Source organism: Narcine bancroftii, chromosome 5 (genome assembly GCF_036971445.1).
Source record: "Narcine bancroftii isolate sNarBan1 chromosome 5, sNarBan1.hap1, whole genome shotgun sequence".
Classification (NCBI taxonomy): domain Eukaryota; kingdom Metazoa; phylum Chordata; class Chondrichthyes; order Torpediniformes; family Narcinidae; genus Narcine; species Narcine bancroftii.
The window spans coordinates 137,152,899-137,170,862 of NC_091473.1; the positions used below are offsets into that span (position 1 = coordinate 137,152,899).

A 17,964-nucleotide genomic window follows, 5' to 3' on the forward strand; every position below is an offset into this window, starting at 1 on the left:
AGGAGGAAGTGCTTGTAGTATTAAAGTGAATAAAGGGGGATAAATCCCCAGTTGCCTTGGAATTTGAGGGAGGCTGGGGCAGAAATTGCAAACGCCCTGGCAGATAGATATAATAACATCCTTAGCCACAGGTGAGGTGCCAGAGGATTGGAGGGGAGCTCATCTTGTCCCGTTGTTTAAAAAGAGGCTCCAAAAATAACCTAGGAAATGATAGGCCGGTGAGCCTAAAATCAGGAGTAAACAAGTCATTAGAAGGTGCTCTAAGAGATTGGATATAGAAGTATTTTGACAGTTAGGGACAAATAAGGACCAGCCAACACGGCTTTGTGCACATACTAGGAACATTGATGAAGAAAAGACTTGTCTACATGGACTTGAGTAAAGCATTTAAGATGTTCCCACATGGGAGGAAGGTTCAGTTGCTTGGTATTTCAGGTGATGCGTAAATTGGTTTCAGCATTATCTTTGTGGGAGAAACCAGAGGGTGGTTGTGGATGACTGGCTCTCTGACTGGAGGCTATGACTCTTGGTGTGTCTCAAGGACATCCCCAAATTTTTTAGACCATCAACCCCTTCATGGAACGTTTGATCCCTCATCGACCCCCAGGCATGGATTTCCGACAGTTTAACGGTGTGTTGTTGGGGGGGTGGGATGACTTGGCCGGCACTGGATGTGTGGGGGTGGGGGCACTATCAAAGGTACAAAGAACACAAACGCTCAGTATTTCCTCTCGATCTGTATAGATAATATGGCCACCATCAAGCCCTGCTCTTGCAAGAGGATGGCCACCACTGCCATAGGTGCTATTTTCGATTGATCCACCCCTGCTTTCCACCACATAGATTTGATTGGCCCCAGTATTATCGAGCACCAGAGCTCATCTTTAGAGCTCCTGACGACATCTCGAATATCGGTGAGTAATAAACCAGAGTTTAGGAAGGCAGCCCTGTCACTTGAGGCAAAAAGGCAGAACTGTCCAGCACAGAGAGAGAGGGTTATCCCGTAGGGAAGAAGTTGATGTCACGGGTTGGGGGGTGTTGGGCATAGAGATTGAGATGGAGAGAGTATCCCATGATGACTGAGATGGTGATGTCCCAAATAGGGAGGGAGGGGTGCGTGTTGAGTGTACTCATGTAAAATAGAGAAAGCTTCATCCAAGGTGGAAAGAGATAGATTGAGGCAGAGTTATCCGAGGGAGAGATGTGACATAGAGAGGGATGAGGGATATGCCAGAGAAAGAGGTGCCAGAGAGGTGGAGGATGAGAGAGGTGCCAGAGATAGAGGTGCCAGAGAGTGGAAGCAAATCTAAATAGGTCAAATACATTAAATGGTAGGCTATTGAGATGTGCAGAGCAACAAAGGGATTTAGGAGTGATGGTAAATAGTACCCTCAGGGCTGATACTCAGATAGAAGGTGTGGTGACGAAGGCATTTGGAATGTTGGCCTTCATAAATCGGAGTATTGAATTCAAGAGTAGGGAGGTTATGATGAAATTGTACAAGGCATTGGTAAGGCCAAATTTGGAGTACTGTGTACAATTTTGGTCACAAAATTATAGGAAAGAAATAAACAAAATAGAGAGAGTGCAGAGAAGGTTCACGAGAATGTTGACAGGATTTCAGGGTCTGAGTTACAGGGAAAGGTTATGCAGACTGGGGCTTTATTCTCTGGAGTGTATAAGATTGAGAGGGGACTTGATAGAGGTGTTTAAGTTTTTAAAAGGGACAGACAGAGTAAACGTGGATAGGCTATTTCAATTAAGATTGGGGGAGACTTTGGAAGAAATTTGACCTATTTCCCCAGACAGAGCCGGAGTTGGTGCTGGATCATTGGTTACATTTAAGGAAAGTCTAGAGAGTTACATGGATAGGAGAGGATTGTAGGGGTATGGACCAGGCGCTGCTCAGTGGGACTAGGAGGGTGGGGATTTGTTATGGCATGGACTAGTAGTGCTGAACTGGCCTGTTCTGTGCTGTAAGGGGTTATATGGTTATATAGGGTATGAAGGACTATGGAGAGGGAGGGAGAGGTACCAGGGCAAGGGAGGGTGATGTGCATATGACGGTGCAGAGGGAGCTTCACCCTGTGTCTCACCCCCCCGGGTTGTTCAATTGGACAGTCCCCACACTCAACTACACCATCTCTCACGTCCCTCGGCACCCTGTGACATTGACTCCAGGCCTTCCCTCTCTTGCAGATATCTATTCAGCTGGCTGTGTGTTGGCTGAGCTGTTATTGGGACAGCTAATCTTCCCCAGGGACAGTGGGGTGGAGCAGCTGGTGCAGACGACCAAGGTAAGCAATGTTGAATCAGGAGTGCTGGGGGTGGGTCAGACCCAACCTCACCCTACCCTACACCCAGTCCTGCCCGTCCAGATGAGACCCGCAGCAGAAGGTGGGAGAGGGTGAGAGAGCTGATTGGTGGATATATGTGGGAAGTGACATGCGAGGTGCTTGGTGAATACAGGTGGAAGGGTGAGGGAACTGTCAGGATAGAAATATAGAAACATAGGAGCAGGAGTAGGTCATTCGACCCTTCGAGCCTGCTCTGCCATTCAACGAAATCATGTCTGATCTTAAATTCAGTGCCACGTCCCCGCCTTCTCTCCGTAACCTTTAATAACCTTATACTTAAGAAATAGATGTAATTCCCTCTTAAATATATTTAATGAACCTACCTCCACTGCCCTCTGTTGCAATGAATTCCACAGATTCACCACCCTCTGGGTCAAGAAGTTCCTAAATGGTTTGCCAATTATCCTCAAACCATGGCCCCGGGTTCTGGATTTTCCCATCCTTGGGAACATCCCATCTGCATCCATTCTGTCCAGTCCTGCCAGAATTTTATACGTCTCTATGAGATCCCCTGTCAATCTTCTAAACTCCAGCGAGTACAATCCCAATTTGCGCAATCTTTCCTCATAAGTCATTCCTGCCATTCCAGGTATCACCCTGGTGAATCGCCTCTGCACTCCCTCCATTGCAAGAACTTCCTTCCTTAGATAAGGTGACCAAAACTGCACACAATACTCCAGGTGGGGTCTCACCAAGGCCCTGTACAGCTGCAGTAAGTTATCCTTGTTCCTATACTCAAACACTCTTTATATGAAGGACATAATACCATTTGCCTTTTTAACCGCCTGCACTACCTGCATGCTCGCCTTCAGAGACTGGTGTACAAGTGCCCCTAGGTCTCTCTGCACTTCCCCATCTCTTAATCTATTGCCATTCAAATAGTAATCTGCCCTCCGGTTTGTATTACCAAAGTGGATAACCTCACATTTAACCACATTGTAGTGCATTTGCCATGGATCTGCCCAGTCCCTCAATTTATCCAAATCACACTGGAGCTTCCTCACCCCCTCTTCCGTGCACACAACCCCTCCTAGCTTAGTGTCATCTGCAAATTTGGAGATATTACATCCAATCCCCTCATCCAGATAATTAATGTAAATTGTGAACAGATGGGGTCCCAGCACAGATCCCTGTGGCACCCCACTGGTCTCCGTGGTTCCACTCAGAAAACGAGCCATTTATCCCAACTCTCTGTCTTCTACCTGCCAGACAGTTCTCAATCCACATCAATACTTTGCCCCCAATCCCATGAGCCTTGATTTTGGAAGCCAGTTGTTTATGCGGGACCTTATCGAAGGCCTTTGGAAGTCCCGGTAGACCACATCCCCTGGCTCTCCCCCATTTATTTTACCTGTCACCATCTGAAAGATTTCCAATAGATTTGTCAAGCACGATTTACCTTTTGTAAATCCATGTTGACTCCCTCCATTCCCTTCTCTGCTAGTCATATGCTCCGCTATTTCATCCTTAATAATGGATTCCATCATTTTGCCCACTACTGATGTCAGGCTCACCCGCATATAATTCCCCGCTTTTTCTCTACCCCAATTTTTAAATAGTGGGGTAACATTAGCGACCCTCCAATTCATGGGTACTGATCCTGAGTCTATCGAGTTCTGGAAAATAATTCTTAAAGCATCTGCTATCTGAATGGCCACTTCCTTAAGTACCCTAAGATGTAGATTATCAGGCCCTTGGGATTTATGGGCCTTCAATCCCATCAATTTCCCCAAGACCATGTCCTTAGATATACTGATTTCTTTCAGTTACTCCCTTGCATTAGTCTCTATGTTTCCCAACATCCTTGGGAGGTTATTTGTATCCTCTCTTGTAAAAACAGAACTAAAGTAAGATTTTAATTGGTCTGCCATTTCCTAATTCCCCATTAGATATTCCCTGATTCCGACTGCAAAGGACCTACTCTGGATTTCACAATCTTTTCCTCTTGACATATTTATAAAAGCTTTTGCAGTCGGTTTTTATATTTTCCGCAAGCTTCCATTCGTAATTTATTTTTGCTCTCTTGATTAATCCCTTTGTCCTCCTTTGATGCATCTGGAACTGATCCCAGTCTTCGGTTGTGGTAATTTTTTTGGCCAATTGATATGCTCTCTCTTTGGACCTAATATTGTCTCCAATTTCCCTTGTTATCCGCGGTCAGGTCAGACTTGGGGTCGGAGGAGACAGTGAGTCAGTGCCTGGTGTCAGGTGAGAGGAGGAGGAGCCAAGAGACAGAATCAGAGGGTGAGTCAAATAAAAGCTGCACTTACCGGGACTTGGGCTCAGGCAGGTCAGACTCGGGTTTGGAGGAGACAGTGAGTCAGTGCCTGGTGTCGGGTGAGAGGAGGAGAAGGAGGAGCTTGGAGTTAATTGGGGTTAATTGGTAAGGGGCTAATAAAAGGAGTAGAAAAGGAGGGAGCGGCCAGCGTGGAGCGTCGAAGTGAGTGAGTGGCCCAGTGAAGGAGTGGGGACTTTGGCTCGAGGAGTGGCCCAGTGAAGGAGTGGGGACTTTGGCTCGAGGAGTGGCCCAGTGAATGAGTGGGGACTTTGGCTCGAGGAGTGGCCCAGTGAAGGAGTGGGGACTTTGGCTCGAGGAGTGGCCCAGTGAAGGAGTGGGGACTTTGGCTCGAGGAGTGGCCCAGTGAAGGAGTGGGGAATTTGGCTCGACGAGTGGCCCAGTGAAGGAGTGGGGACTTTGGCTCAAGGAGTGGCCCAGTGAAGGAATGGGGACTTTGGCTCGTGGAGCGGCCCAGTGAAGGAGTGGGGACTTTGGCTCGAGGAGTGGCCCAGTGAAGGAGTGGGGACTTTGGCTCGAGGAGTGGCCCAGTGAAGGAGTGGGGACTTTGGCTTGAGGAGTGGCCCAGTGAAGGAGTAGGGACTTTGGCTCGAGGGACTTCGGTGAGCAGGGTCTAAGAAGGAACTTATTAGTCAAGGGTATTATAGTAAGAAAGGAGGAAATGGAGTCAGTTGGGGTAGTTAAGTGCTCCAATTGTGGGATGTTGGAAATCAGAGACTGCACAGCTGTTCCTGATGACTACATGTGCAAAAGGTGCATCCAATTGTATATCATGAGTGACCGTGTTGGGGAGCTTGAGCTGCAAATGGATGAACTGAGGATCATAAGGGAAGAAGAGGCAGTGATAGAGAGGAGTTACAGGGAGACAGTCACCCCTAGAAGGCAGGAGTCAGGGAATTGGGTGTCTGTGAGGAAAGGAGGGAGGGCGCCAGTGCAGAGTACCCCTGTGGAATTGCCCCTCAGCAACATGTATTTGGCTTTGGATACTGCTGTGGGGAACAGCTTATCAGGGACGAGTCGTGGGGGTCAGGTGTCTGACACTGGGCTTCCCCTGAGATTCAGAAGGGAAAGAAGGATAAGGATAGGATTCTTGTAGTTGGGGATTCATTAGTCAGAGGGACAGATAGAAGGTTTGTGGGATGAGATCGGGGATCCAGGTTGGTATGTTGCCTCCCTGGTGCCAGGGTCAGGGATATCTCTGATCGAGTACATTGCATTCTGCAAGGGGAAGGAGAACAGCCGGAAGTCGTGGTCCATGTGGGGACCTATGACTTACTTAAAAGTGGGGATGAGGTCCTGAAACAGGATTATGTAGAATTTGGTAGGAAGTTAAAAAACAGGACCTCCAAGGTAGTAATTTCTGGATTGCTGCCCGTGCCACGAGCTAGTGAGGGTAGAAATAGGAGGATGTGGAGGATGAATGCGTGGCTAATGAGATTGTGCAGGGGGCAAGGGATAAGATTTCTGGATCATTGGGATCTCTTCTGGGGAAGGTCCGACCTGTAAAAGAGGGACGGACTCCACTTGAACTGCAGGGGGACCAATGTGCTGGCAAGCAGATTTGCTAGAGCTGTGGGGGATGGTTTAAACTAGTTTGGCAGGGGGGTGGGGTACAGAGTGTGAAAGCAGTGTCCAGGGAGTATGGCCTCCTAGATAGGAATAAAAAAGATAAGAAAGGTAGGATGGAGATAAGGGTAGAATGTAAAAAAGAGAATATATGTGAGGGTCATTCTCTGAGATGCATATATTTTAATGCAAGAAGCAAAGTGAACAAGGTAGATGAGCTGAGAGCATGGACAGATACTTGGGGTCATGATATTGCAACTGGCACCTTAATATTCCTGGATACATTTGTTTTAGATGTGATAGATCAGTTGAGGTTCTGGATTGGAAAAGAGCAAATTTCGAAGGAATAAGAAGGGATTTGGGGAGTATTGAGTGGGACAGGATATTTTCAGGTAAGGATGTTAATGAAAAATGGAGGATATTCAAATAAGAAATTTTGAGGGTACAGAGTAGTTATGTCCCAGTGTGGATCAAAGGAAAGGCTGGAAGTCATAGGGAGGCTTGGTTTTTGAGGAATATTGGAAATTTGGTTAGGAGAAAAAGGGAGGTGTACAAGAGGTATAAAGAGCAGGGAGCTGAGAAGTTGAAGGAGGACTACAAGGAGTGTAGAAGGAATCTTAAGAAAAAAATTAGAAAGGCCAAAAAAAGGCATGAAGAGGTTTTGGCTGACAGAGTAAAAATAAATCCAAAGGGTTTCTATAAGTACATTAAAAGTAAAAGATTAGTGAGGGATAAAATTGGTCCCCTTGTAGATAGCGAGAGTAGGCTGAGTGAGAAGTCAGAGGAAATGGGGGAAATTTTGAATGATTTCTTTGCCTCGGTATTCACTCAGGAAAAAAATGTTGAACCAGTTGAAGTTAAGAAGAATAGTGGGGTCGTCATGAAGCATATATGGATAACCGAGGAGGTAGTGATGGCTGTGTTAAAAAAGATAAAGGTGGATAAATCTCCCGGACCGGACAAAATATTCCCTAGGACACTCAGTGAGGCTAGTGGACGGTTAGTGGGGCCATTAACAGAGATATTTAGGATGTCACTGGCCACGGGGGTGGTGCCAAAGGATTGGAGGGTGGCGCATGTTGTTCCTCTGTTTAAGAAAGGGTCCAAATGCAAACCTAGGAATTATAGGCCTGTATGTCTGACGTCTGTGATGGGCAAGTTGATGGAAAGTGTTCTGAGGGATGGTATTTACAAATTTTTGGAGGTACAGGGATTGATAGGGAGTAATCAGCATGGTTTTGTCAGGGGTAGATCATGCTTGACAAAACATTTTGAGTTCTTCGAGGGGGTTACAGAAAAGTTTGATGAAGGGAAAGTTGTGGATGTTGTCTATTTGGACTTTAGTAAAGCTTTTGAAAAAGTTCCCCACAGGAGGTTAGGAAGAAAGGTAGAGGCATAAAGTATAAAGAAGGTGGTAGTGAAATGGATTCAGCAATGGTTGGATGGGAGGTGTCAGAGAGTCGTGGTAGAAAATTGTTTGTCCAATTGGAGGCCGGTGACTAGTGGAGTTCCTCAGGGTTCTATCCTGGGTCCACTATTATTTGTTATATATATAAACGATCTGGATGTAGGGGTGGAGAATTGGATAAGCAAGTTTGCGGATGACACAAAGGTCGGTGGTGTTGTGGACAGTGAGGTAGATTACCGTAGATTAAAAGGTGATTTAGGAAGGCTGGAGGTGTGGGCTGAGAAATGGCTGATGGAATTTAAATCAGATAAATGTGAGGTGCTGCATTTTGGAAAGGCAAATTTAAATAGGTCATATACATTGAATGGTCGACAATTGAGGCGTGCAGAGCAACAAAGGGATTTAGGAGTTATGGTAAATAGTACCCTCAAAGGCTGATATTCAGGTAGATGGTGTGGTGAAGAAGTCATTTGGAATGTTGGCCTTCATAAATTGGAGTATTGAATTCAAGAGTAGGGAGGTTATGGTGAAATTGTACAAGGCATTGGTGAGGCCAAATTTGGAGTACTGTGTACAGTTTTGGTCACCAAATTATAGGAAAGATATAAACAAAATAGAGAGAGTGCAGAGAAGGTTCATGAGAATGTTGACAGGATTTCAAGGTTTGATTTACAGGGAAAGGTTGTGCAAACTGGGGCTTTTGTCTCTGGAGCGTAGAAGATTGAGGGGCGACTTCATAGAGGTGTTTAAGATTTTAAAAGGGACAGACAGAGTAAATGTGGATAGGCTTTTTCAATTAAGAAAGTGGGAGATTCAAACTCGAGGACGGTTTAAGATTGAAGGATAATTATACGGGGAACATGAGTGGAAAATTCTTTACGCAGAGGGTTGTGGGGATGTGGAATGAGCTTCCTATAGACGTGGTTGAGGCGGGATCATTGGTTACGTTTAAGGAAAGACTGGATCATTACATGGATAGGAGAGGACTGGAGGGGTATGGACCGGATGCTGGTCAGTGGGACTAGGAGGGTGGGGATTTGCTACGGCATGGACTAGTAGGGCCGAACTGGCCTGTTCTGTGTTGTAAGTGGTTATATGGTTATATAGGGTAAGAAGTACGAGGGAGAGGGAGGGTGAGGTGCCTCAGAGTGTGTCATTAAATATATTTAAGAGGGAATTAGATCTATTTCTTATGTATAAGGGTATTGAAGATTACGGAGAGCATGCGGAAGCGGGGTACTGTCTTTGTTGCTCTGCACATCTCAGAGCTTCACCCTGTGTCTGACGCCGGGTTGTTCAATGGGACAGTACCCACACTCAACTCCACCATCTCTCACGAACCTCGGTACCCTGTGACATTGACTCCAGGCCTTCCCTCTCTTGCAGATATCTATTCAGCTGGCTGTGTGTTGGCTGAGCTGTTATTGGGACAGCTCATCTTCCCCAGGGACAGTGGGGTGGAGCAGCTGGTGAAGATGATCAAGGTAAGCAATGTTGAGTCAGGAGTGGTGGGGTGGGTCAGACCCAACCTCACCCTACCCTTCACCCAGTCCTGCCCGTCCAGATGAGACCTGCAGCAGAAGGTGGGAGAGGGTGAGAGAGCTGATTGGTGGATATATGTGGGAAAAGAAAAGCGAGGTGCTTGGTGAAGACAGGTGGAAGGGGAAGGGAACTGTCAGGATAGAAACATAGAAACATCGGAGCAGGAGTAGGTCATTCGACCCTTCGAGCCTGCTCCGCCATTCAACAAAATCATGGCTGATCTTTAAGTTCAGTACCCCGTCCCCGCCTTCTCTTTGTAACCTTTAATACACTTATACTGAAGAAATAGATCTAATTCCCTCTTAAATATATTTAATGAACCTGCCTCTACTGCCCTGGGTGGCAATGAATTCCACAGATTCACCACCCTTTGGGTAAAGAAATTCGTCCTCATCTCGGCCCTAAATGGTTTGCCTATTATCCTCAAAACATGGCCCCGGGTTCTGGATTTTCCCATCCTTGGAAACATCCAATCTGCATCCATTCTGTCCTGTCCTGCCAGAATTTTATATGTCTCTATGAGATCCCCTCTCAATCTTCTAAACTCCAGCGAGTACAATCCCAATTTGCGCAATCTTTCCTCATAAGTCATTCCTGCCATTCCAGGTATCAGCCTGGTGAATCGCCTCTGCACTCCCTCCATTGCAAGAACTTCTTTCCTTAGATAAGGTGACCAAAACTGCACACAATACTCCAGGTGGGGTCTCACCAAGGCCCTGTACAGCTGCAGTAAGGTATCCTTGTTCCTATACTCAAACACTCTTTATATGAAGGCCAACATAGCATTTGCCTTTTTAACTGCCTGCTGTACTTGCATGCTCGCCTTCAGAGACTGGTGTACAAGTACCCCTAGGTCTCTCTGCACTTCCCCATCTCTTAATCTATTGCCATTCAAATAGTAATCTGCCCTGCGGTTTGTATCACCAAAGTGGATCACCTCACATTTATCCACATTGTAGTGCATTTGCCATGGATCTGCCCAGTCCCTCAATTTATCCAAATAACACTGGAGCTTCCTGACCCCCTCTTCCGTGCACACAACCCCTCCTAGCTTAGTGTCATCTGCAAATTTGGAGATATTACATCCAATCCCCTTATCTGAATCATTAATGTAAATTGTGAACAGCTGGGGTCCCAGTACAGATCCCCGTGGCACCCCAGTGGTCACCGCCTGCCACTCAGAAAACGAGCCATTTATCCCAACTCTCTGTCTTCTACCTGCCAGACAGTTCTCAACCACATCAATACTTTGCCCCCAATCCCATGAGCCTTGATTTTGGAAGCCAGTGGTTTATGCGGGACCTTATCGAAGGCCTTTTGGAAGTCCAGGTAGACCACATCCACTGGCTCTCCCCCATTTATTTTACCTGTCACAATCTCGAAGATTTCCAATAGATTTGTTTAGCGCGATTTACCTTTTGTAAATCCATGTTGACTCCGTCCGATCCCTTCTCTGCTAGTCATATGCTCCGCTATTACATCCTTAATAATGGATTCCATCATTTTGCCCACTACTGATGTCAGGCTCACAGCCCTATAATTCCCTGCGTTTTCTCTATTCCAATTTTTAAATAGTTGGGTAACATTAGCTACCCTCCAATCCATGGGTACTGATCCTGAGTCTATTGAGTTCTGGAAAATAATTCTTAAAGCATCTGCTATCTGAATGTTCACTTCCTTAAGTACCCTAGGATGTAGATTATCGGGCCCTTGGGATTTATCTGCGTTCAGTCCCATCAATTTCCCCAAGACCATGTCCTTAGAGATACTGATTTCTTTCAGTTCCTCACTTGCATTATTCTCTATGCTTCCCAACATCCTTGGGAGGTTATTTGTATCCTCTCTTGTAAAAATAGAACTAAAGTAAGATTTTAATTGGTCTGCCATTTCCTTATTCCCCATTAGATATTCCCTGATTCCGACTGCAAAGGACCTACTCTGGATTTCACCAATCTTTTCCTCTTGACATATTTATAAAAGCTTTTGCAGTCGGTTTTTATATTTGCTGCAAGCTTACTTTCGTAATTTATTTTTGCTCTCTTGATTAATCCCTTTGTCCTCCTTTGATGCATCTTGAACTGCTCCCACTGTTTGGCTGTGGTAATTTTTTTGGCCAATGGATATGCTCTCTCTTTGGACCTAATACTGTCTCCAATTTCCCTTGTTATCCACGGTCAGGTCAGACTTGGGGTCGGAGGAGACAGTGAGTCAGTGCCTGGTGTCAGGTGAGAGGAGGAGCAGGAGGAGGAGCCGGGAGTTAATTGGGGTTAATTGGTAAGGGGCTAATAAAAGGAGTAGAAAAGGAGGGAGCTGCCAGCGTGGAGCGTCGAAGTGAGTGAGTGGCCCAGTGAAGGAGTGGGGACTTTGGCTCGAGGAGTGGCCCAGTGAAGGAGTAGGGACTTTGGCTTGAGGGACTTCGGTGAGTAGGGGCTAAGAAGTAACTTATTAGTCAAGGGTGTTATGGTAAGAAAGGAGGAAATGGAGTCAGTTGGGGTAGTTAAGTGTTCCAATTGTGGGATGTGGGAAATCAGAGACTGCACAGCTGTTCCTGATGACTTCATCTGCAAAAGGTGCATCCTATTGTATATAATGAGTGACCGTGTTCGGGAGCTTGAGCTGCAAATGGATGAACTGAGGATCATAAGGGAAGCAGAGGCAGTGATAGAGAGGAGTTACAGGGAGACAGTCACCCCTAGAAGGCAGGAGTCAGGGAATTGGGTGACTGTGAGGAAAGGAGGGAGAGCGCCAGTGCAGAGTACCCCTGTGGAAGTGCCCCTCAGCAACATGTATTTGGCTTTGGATACTGCTGGGTTGAACAGCCTATCAGGGACGATTCGTGGGTGTCAGGTCGCTGGCACAGGGGCTGCCCCTGAGGTTCAGATCGGAAAGAAGGATAAGGATAGGATTCTTGTACTTGGGGATTCATTAGTCAGAGGGACAGATAGAAGGTTTGTGGGATGAGATCGGGGATCCAGGTTGGTTTGTTGCCTCCCTGGTGCCAGGGTCAGGGATATCTCTGATCGAGTACATTGCATTCTGCAAGGGGAAGGAGAACAGCCAGAAGTCATGGTCCATGTGGGGACCAATGACTTAGTTAGAAGTGGGGATGAGGTCCTGAACCAGGATTATGTGGAATTAGGTAGGAAGTTAAAAAACAGGACCTCCAAGGTAGTAATCTCTGGATTGCTGCCCGTGCCACAAGCTAGTGAGGGTAGAAATAGGAGGATGTGGAGGTTGAATGCGTTGCTAAAGAGATGATGCAGGGTGAAAGGGATAAGATTTCTGGATCATTGGGATCTCTTCTGGGGAATGTCGGAACTGTTACAAGAGGGACGGACTCCACTTGAACTGGAGGGGGACCAATGTGCTGGCAAGCAGATTTGCTAGAGCTGTGGGGGAAGGTTTAAACTAGTTTGGCAGGGGGGTCGGGAACAGAGTGTGAGAGCAGTGTCCAGGGAGTATGGCCACCTAGCTAGGAATAAAAAAGATAAGAAAGGTAGGATGGAGATTAGGGTAGAAGGTAAAAAAGAGAAAATATGTGAGGGTCATTCTCTGAGATGCATATATTTTAATGCAAGAAGCATAGTGAACAAGGTAGATGAGCTGAGAGCATGGACAGATACTTGGGGTCACGATATTGCAACTGGCATCTTAATATTCCTGGATACATTTGTTTTAGATGTGATAGATCAGTTGAGGTTCTGGATTGGAAAAGAGCAAATTTTGAAGGAATAAGAAGGGATTTGGGGCGTATTGAGCAGGACAGGATATTTTCAGGTATGGATGTAAATGAAAAATGGAGGATATACAAGTAAGAAATTTTGAGGGTACAGCGTAGTTATTTTACAGTGTGGATCAAAGGAAAGGCTGGAAGTCAGAGGGAGGCTTGGTTTTCGAGGAATATTGGAAATTTGGTTAGGAGAAAAAGGGAGGTGTACAAGAGGTATAAAGAGCAGGGAGCTGAGAAGTTGAAGGAGGACTACAAGGAGTGTAGAAGGAATCTTAAGAAAGAAATTAGAAGGCCAAAAAAAGGCATGAAGAGGTTTTGGCTGACAGAGTAAAAATAAATTCAAAGGGTTTCTATAAGTACATTAAAAGTAAAAGATTAGTGAGGGATAAAATTGGTCCCCTTGTAGATAGCGAGGGTAGGCTGAGTGAGAAGTCAGAGGAAATGGGGCAAATTTTGAATGATTTCTTTGCCTCGGTATTCACTCAGGAAAAAAATGTTGAACCAGTTGAAGTAAAGAAGAATCGTGGGGAGGTCATGAAGCATATAAGGATAACCGAGGAGGTATTGATGGCTGTGTTAAAAAAGATAAAGGTGGATAAATCTCCTGGACCGGACAAAATATTCCCTAGGACACTCAGGGAGACTAGTGGACGGTTAGTGGGGCCATTAACAGAGATATTTAGGATGTCACTGGCCACGGGGGTGGTGCCAAAGGATTGGAGGGTGGTGCATGTTGTTCCGCTGTTTAAGAAAGGGTCTAAATGTAAACCTGGGAATTCTAGGCCTGTGAGTCTGACATCTGTGGTGGGCAAGTTGATGGAAAGTGTTCTGAGCGATGGTATTTACAATTATTTGGAGGTTCAGGGATTGCGAGGGAGTAATCAGCATGGTTTTGTCAGGGGTAGATCATGCTTGACAAAACATTTTGAGTTCTTCGAGGGGGTTACAAAAATGGTTGATGAAGGGAAAGCTGTGGATGTTGTCTATTTGGACTTTAGTAAAGCTTTTGACAAAGTTCCCCACAGGAGGTTAGGAAAAAAGGTAGAGGCATTAGGTATAAATAAGGTGGAAGTGAAATGGATTCAGCAATGGTTGGATGGGAGGTGTCAAAGAGTCGTGGTAGAAAATTGTTTGTCCAATTTGAGGCCGGTGACTAGTGGAGTTCCTCAGGGTTCGGTCCTGGGTCCACTATTATTTGTTAAATATATTAACGATCTGGATGTAGGGGTGGAGAATTGGATAAGCAAGTTTGCGGATGACACAACGGTCGGTGGTGTTGTGGACAGTGAGGTGGATTACCGTAGATTAAAAGGTGATTTAGGAAGGCTGGAGGTGTGGGCTGAGAAATGGCTGATGGAATTTAATACAGATAAATGTGAGGTGCTGCATTTTGGAAAGGCAAATTTAAATAGGTCATATACATTGAATGGTCGACAATTGAGGCGTGCAGAGCAACAAAGGGATTTAGGAGTTCTGGTAAATAGTAACCTCAAGGCTGATACTCAGGTGGATGGTGTGGTGAAGAAGGCATTTGGAATGTTGGCCTTCATAAATTTGAGTATTGAATTCAAGAGTAGGGAGGTTATGATGAAATTGTACAAGGCATTGTTGAGGCCAAATTTGGAGTACTATGTACAGTTTTGGTCACTAAATTATAGGAGATATATAAACAAAATAGAGAGAGTGCAGAGAAGGTTCACGAGAATGTTGACAGGATTTCAGGGTTTGAGTTACAGGGAAAGGTATTGCAGACTGGGGCTTTTTTCTTTGGAGCGTAGAAGATTGAGAGGGGACTTGATAGAGGTGTTTAAGATTTTAAAAGGGACAGACAGAGTAAACGTGGATAGGCTTTTTCAATTAAGAGTGGGGGAGATTCAAACGAGAGGGCATGGTTGAAGATTGAAGGGGGAAAATTTTAAGGGGAACATGTGGGGAAATTTCATTATACAAAGGGTGGTGGGGATGTGGAATGAGCTTCCGACAGACGTGGTTGAGGCGGGATCATTGGTTACGTTTAAGGAAAGACTGGCGTTACATGAATAGGAGGGGACTAGAGGGGTATGGACCGGGTGCTGGTCACTGGGACTAGGAGGGTGGGGATTTGCTAAGGCCTTGACTAGTAGGGCTGAACTGGCCTGTTCTGTGCTGTAAGTGGTTATATAGAGTCACCTTTTTTGGTTTATTTTTATGCCAAACCGGTATAAACGATTTTTGCAATTTCTCGATTAGATCTGTGAATGCTGTCCATCGCCTATCCACAGTCAACTCCCCCATAAACCACGAAATCAATCTTACTCAACTCCCGTCTCATACCATCATAATTCTCTTTAGTTAAATTCAGGACCTTAGTCTCGGTTTTAATTTCATCACTCTCCATGTCGAGTGAGAATTCGATCATATTGTGATCACTCCTACCCAAAGGGCCTCGCACAACTAGAGTGTTGATTATCCCCTTATCATTGCATAATACCCAATCTAAAATGGCCTGCTCCCGAGTTGGTTCCTAGATATATCAGTCTAGATATTTGCGGATACAGGGAAAGGGGACTGGCAGGTGATTGGTTGATACAGGAGGCGGGTGAGATGGCATTGGCAGGTGATTGGTGGATGCTGGTGGTGGAGAAGGTGGGGTTATGAGGGGATCGGTGGAAGCAAGCGGGAGATGGTCAGGACAGCGAAAGTTTCTCTCTGACTGGAGGAGGGCGCGGTGGGTGTGATGGGCAGTGGAAAGGGAAAGAGGGAGAGTTTGGAGGGTCCGGGACTTTCTGGTGAGTGGAGCCGTTAACATGGCTGAGATGGATGATGGGTCACTGGACTGTGAATGGAACCCCACTCCTGTCTTTGTGTGGGCCAGGGCTGGAGAATGAGTGGAGGCTTGTTACTCCTCCATTGAACAGTGCCTTCCTTGTTTAGGGAAGCCTCCACACCGCAGTCCTAGGGCTCGCCCCATGTTCATGATTGAGTTTTCCAAGGAGGTGATGAAGGAAATTGAGGAAGGTAAAAGGGTGCTACACGTGGATTTTTTTGAGGTTTTGGGCTAGGTCACCACAGTGGCCTTATTCAGTACGTCCTGAGGCATGGAATCCATGGAGCCTTGGTTGTTTGGATTCAGAATTCATTTGCCTGCAGAAAGGAGAGAGTAGTAGTAGATGGAACATGGCCTGTTTCCACTCCATAAATGGTTATATGATGATATGCAACATATGATGCCTGGAGGCCAATGCTCCAGTGTCCTGGGACCCCTGCTGTGTGTTTTTTTTTTATGAATGTCGATGGGCGTGGAAGGGTGAGGACATCAGCGGATGAATCAAAGGTAGTGGTGTTGTGGACAATGTAGAACGTTGTCATAGAGAATTGGCAGATGGTGATCAATCTGGAGAAATGTGAAGTGATGCACTTTTGAAGGTTGTACTTGAGGGCAGAGTTCGTGGTTAATGGCAGCATTATTAACAGTGTGGCAGATCAGAGAAATGTTAAGGTCCATCTCCATAGATCTCCCAAGGTTGCTGCGCAAATTGATAGGTTAGTTAAGGAGGAGTATTGAGTGCTGGCCTTCATTAATCAGGGGAATTGAGTTCAAGAACGGAGAAGTAAAGTTGCAGAACTCTAAATCTTGAGTCAGACCACACTGGGCTGTTGCGTGCATTCCTGGTTGCCTCATGACAGGATGGACGTGGAAGCTTTGGAGAGAGTGCAGAGGAGATTTACAAGGATGGTGGCTGGATTGGAAAAGGTCTGATGAGGCAAGGTTAGCAGAGTTAGGGCATTTCTCTGGACACCAAAGAAGGATGAGAGGTGAGTGAAGTAGAGGCCCACGAGATGATGAGAGGTACAGATTGGGTTGACAACCAACACATTTATTCTGGGGCAAGAATACCAGAGGACTCCTAAATAAGATGAGAGGAGAAACGTTTAGCGGAGACGAGAGCGATATGTTTTTTTAACAGTGTAGTGGGTCCCTGGAATGCGTTGAAGTGGTGATGGTCAAAACTGGTACAATAGGGATATTGAAAAGACTCGAAGATAGGTACGTGAATATAAATTCATGTGAGGGAAGGAAGAGTTATATTGTTGTGGGGTAGGTTCGGATGGAACAGCTGAAGGGGCTCAACTAGTCCGTGATTTGTCCAACACCTTGCTGCCATGAAGTGGTGAACAAGGTTTTGGATGATGGGGAGCCTGAGAAGAAGAGACAAGATCGTGGGTTACTCACACACACCAGATCAAAAGGAGTGGAAATGGAAAGGCTGAAGTGTGGGGATTGGGGGGAGTGATTTGGATCCTCCTCAGTCAACGTGGTCAGGTCCAGGAAACAGTTCGTCATTAACACATGCTTCTCTTCCCAGGAGAAGGAGCAAACTATGGAGACGAGCCAGGTGTCTACAACCATCTGGCCTTGCAGTGAAGAGGGATGGACAATCCCATGACGGCCTGAATCCCTCCTCCTTCCCCTTCCACGAGCAAGCACCCCATTTTCAACCATTCCCCTTACACTTCCCCTTGCCTTTCCCCCTTCCACTTAACCTATCCCCTGCCCTAGCCCCTCTACTCCCTCCCCTCCCCTCCTCCCCTCCCCTCCACCCCTCCCCTCCTCCCCTCCTCCCCTCCCATCCTCCCCACCCCTCCTCCCCTCCCCTCCTCCCCTCCTCCCCTCCCCTCCTCCCCTCCCCTCCTCCCCTCCCCTCCTCCCCTCCCCTCCTCCCCTCCTCCCCTCCTCCCCTCCTCCCCTCCCCTCCTCCCCTCCTCCCCTCCTCTCCCCTCCTCTCCCCTCCCCTCCCCTCCCCTCCCCTCCCCGCCCCTCCCCGCCCCTCCCCGCCCCTCCCCGCCCCTCCCCGCCCCTCCCCGCCCCTCCACGCCCCTCCACGCCCCTCCCCGCCCCTCCCCGCCCCTCCCCGCCCCTCCCCTCCCCGCCCCTCCCCGCCCCTCCCCGCCCCTCCCCGCCCCTCCCCGCCCCTCCCCGCCCCTCCCCGCCCCTCCCCGCCCCTCCCCGCCCCTCCCCGCCCCTCCCCGCCCCTCCCCGCCCCTCCCCGCCCCTCCCCGCCCCTCCCCTCCCCTCCCCGCCCCT

The 17,964-nt window shown here is 47.1% G+C and overlaps 1 long non-coding RNA gene across 1 annotated transcript; it reads left to right on the forward strand.

Annotated features, from left to right (window-relative positions):
• Positions 1–2,204: 2,204 nt before the first annotated feature.
• On the forward strand, positions 2,205–17,543 carry LOC138764004 (uncharacterized). The gene is made up of 4 exons (XR_011357957.1): positions 2,205–2,297; positions 4,519–4,601; positions 9,014–9,111; positions 17,246–17,543. It is a non-coding gene; the product is annotated as an uncharacterized lncRNA (long non-coding RNA).
• Positions 17,544–17,964: the final 421 nt, after the last annotated feature.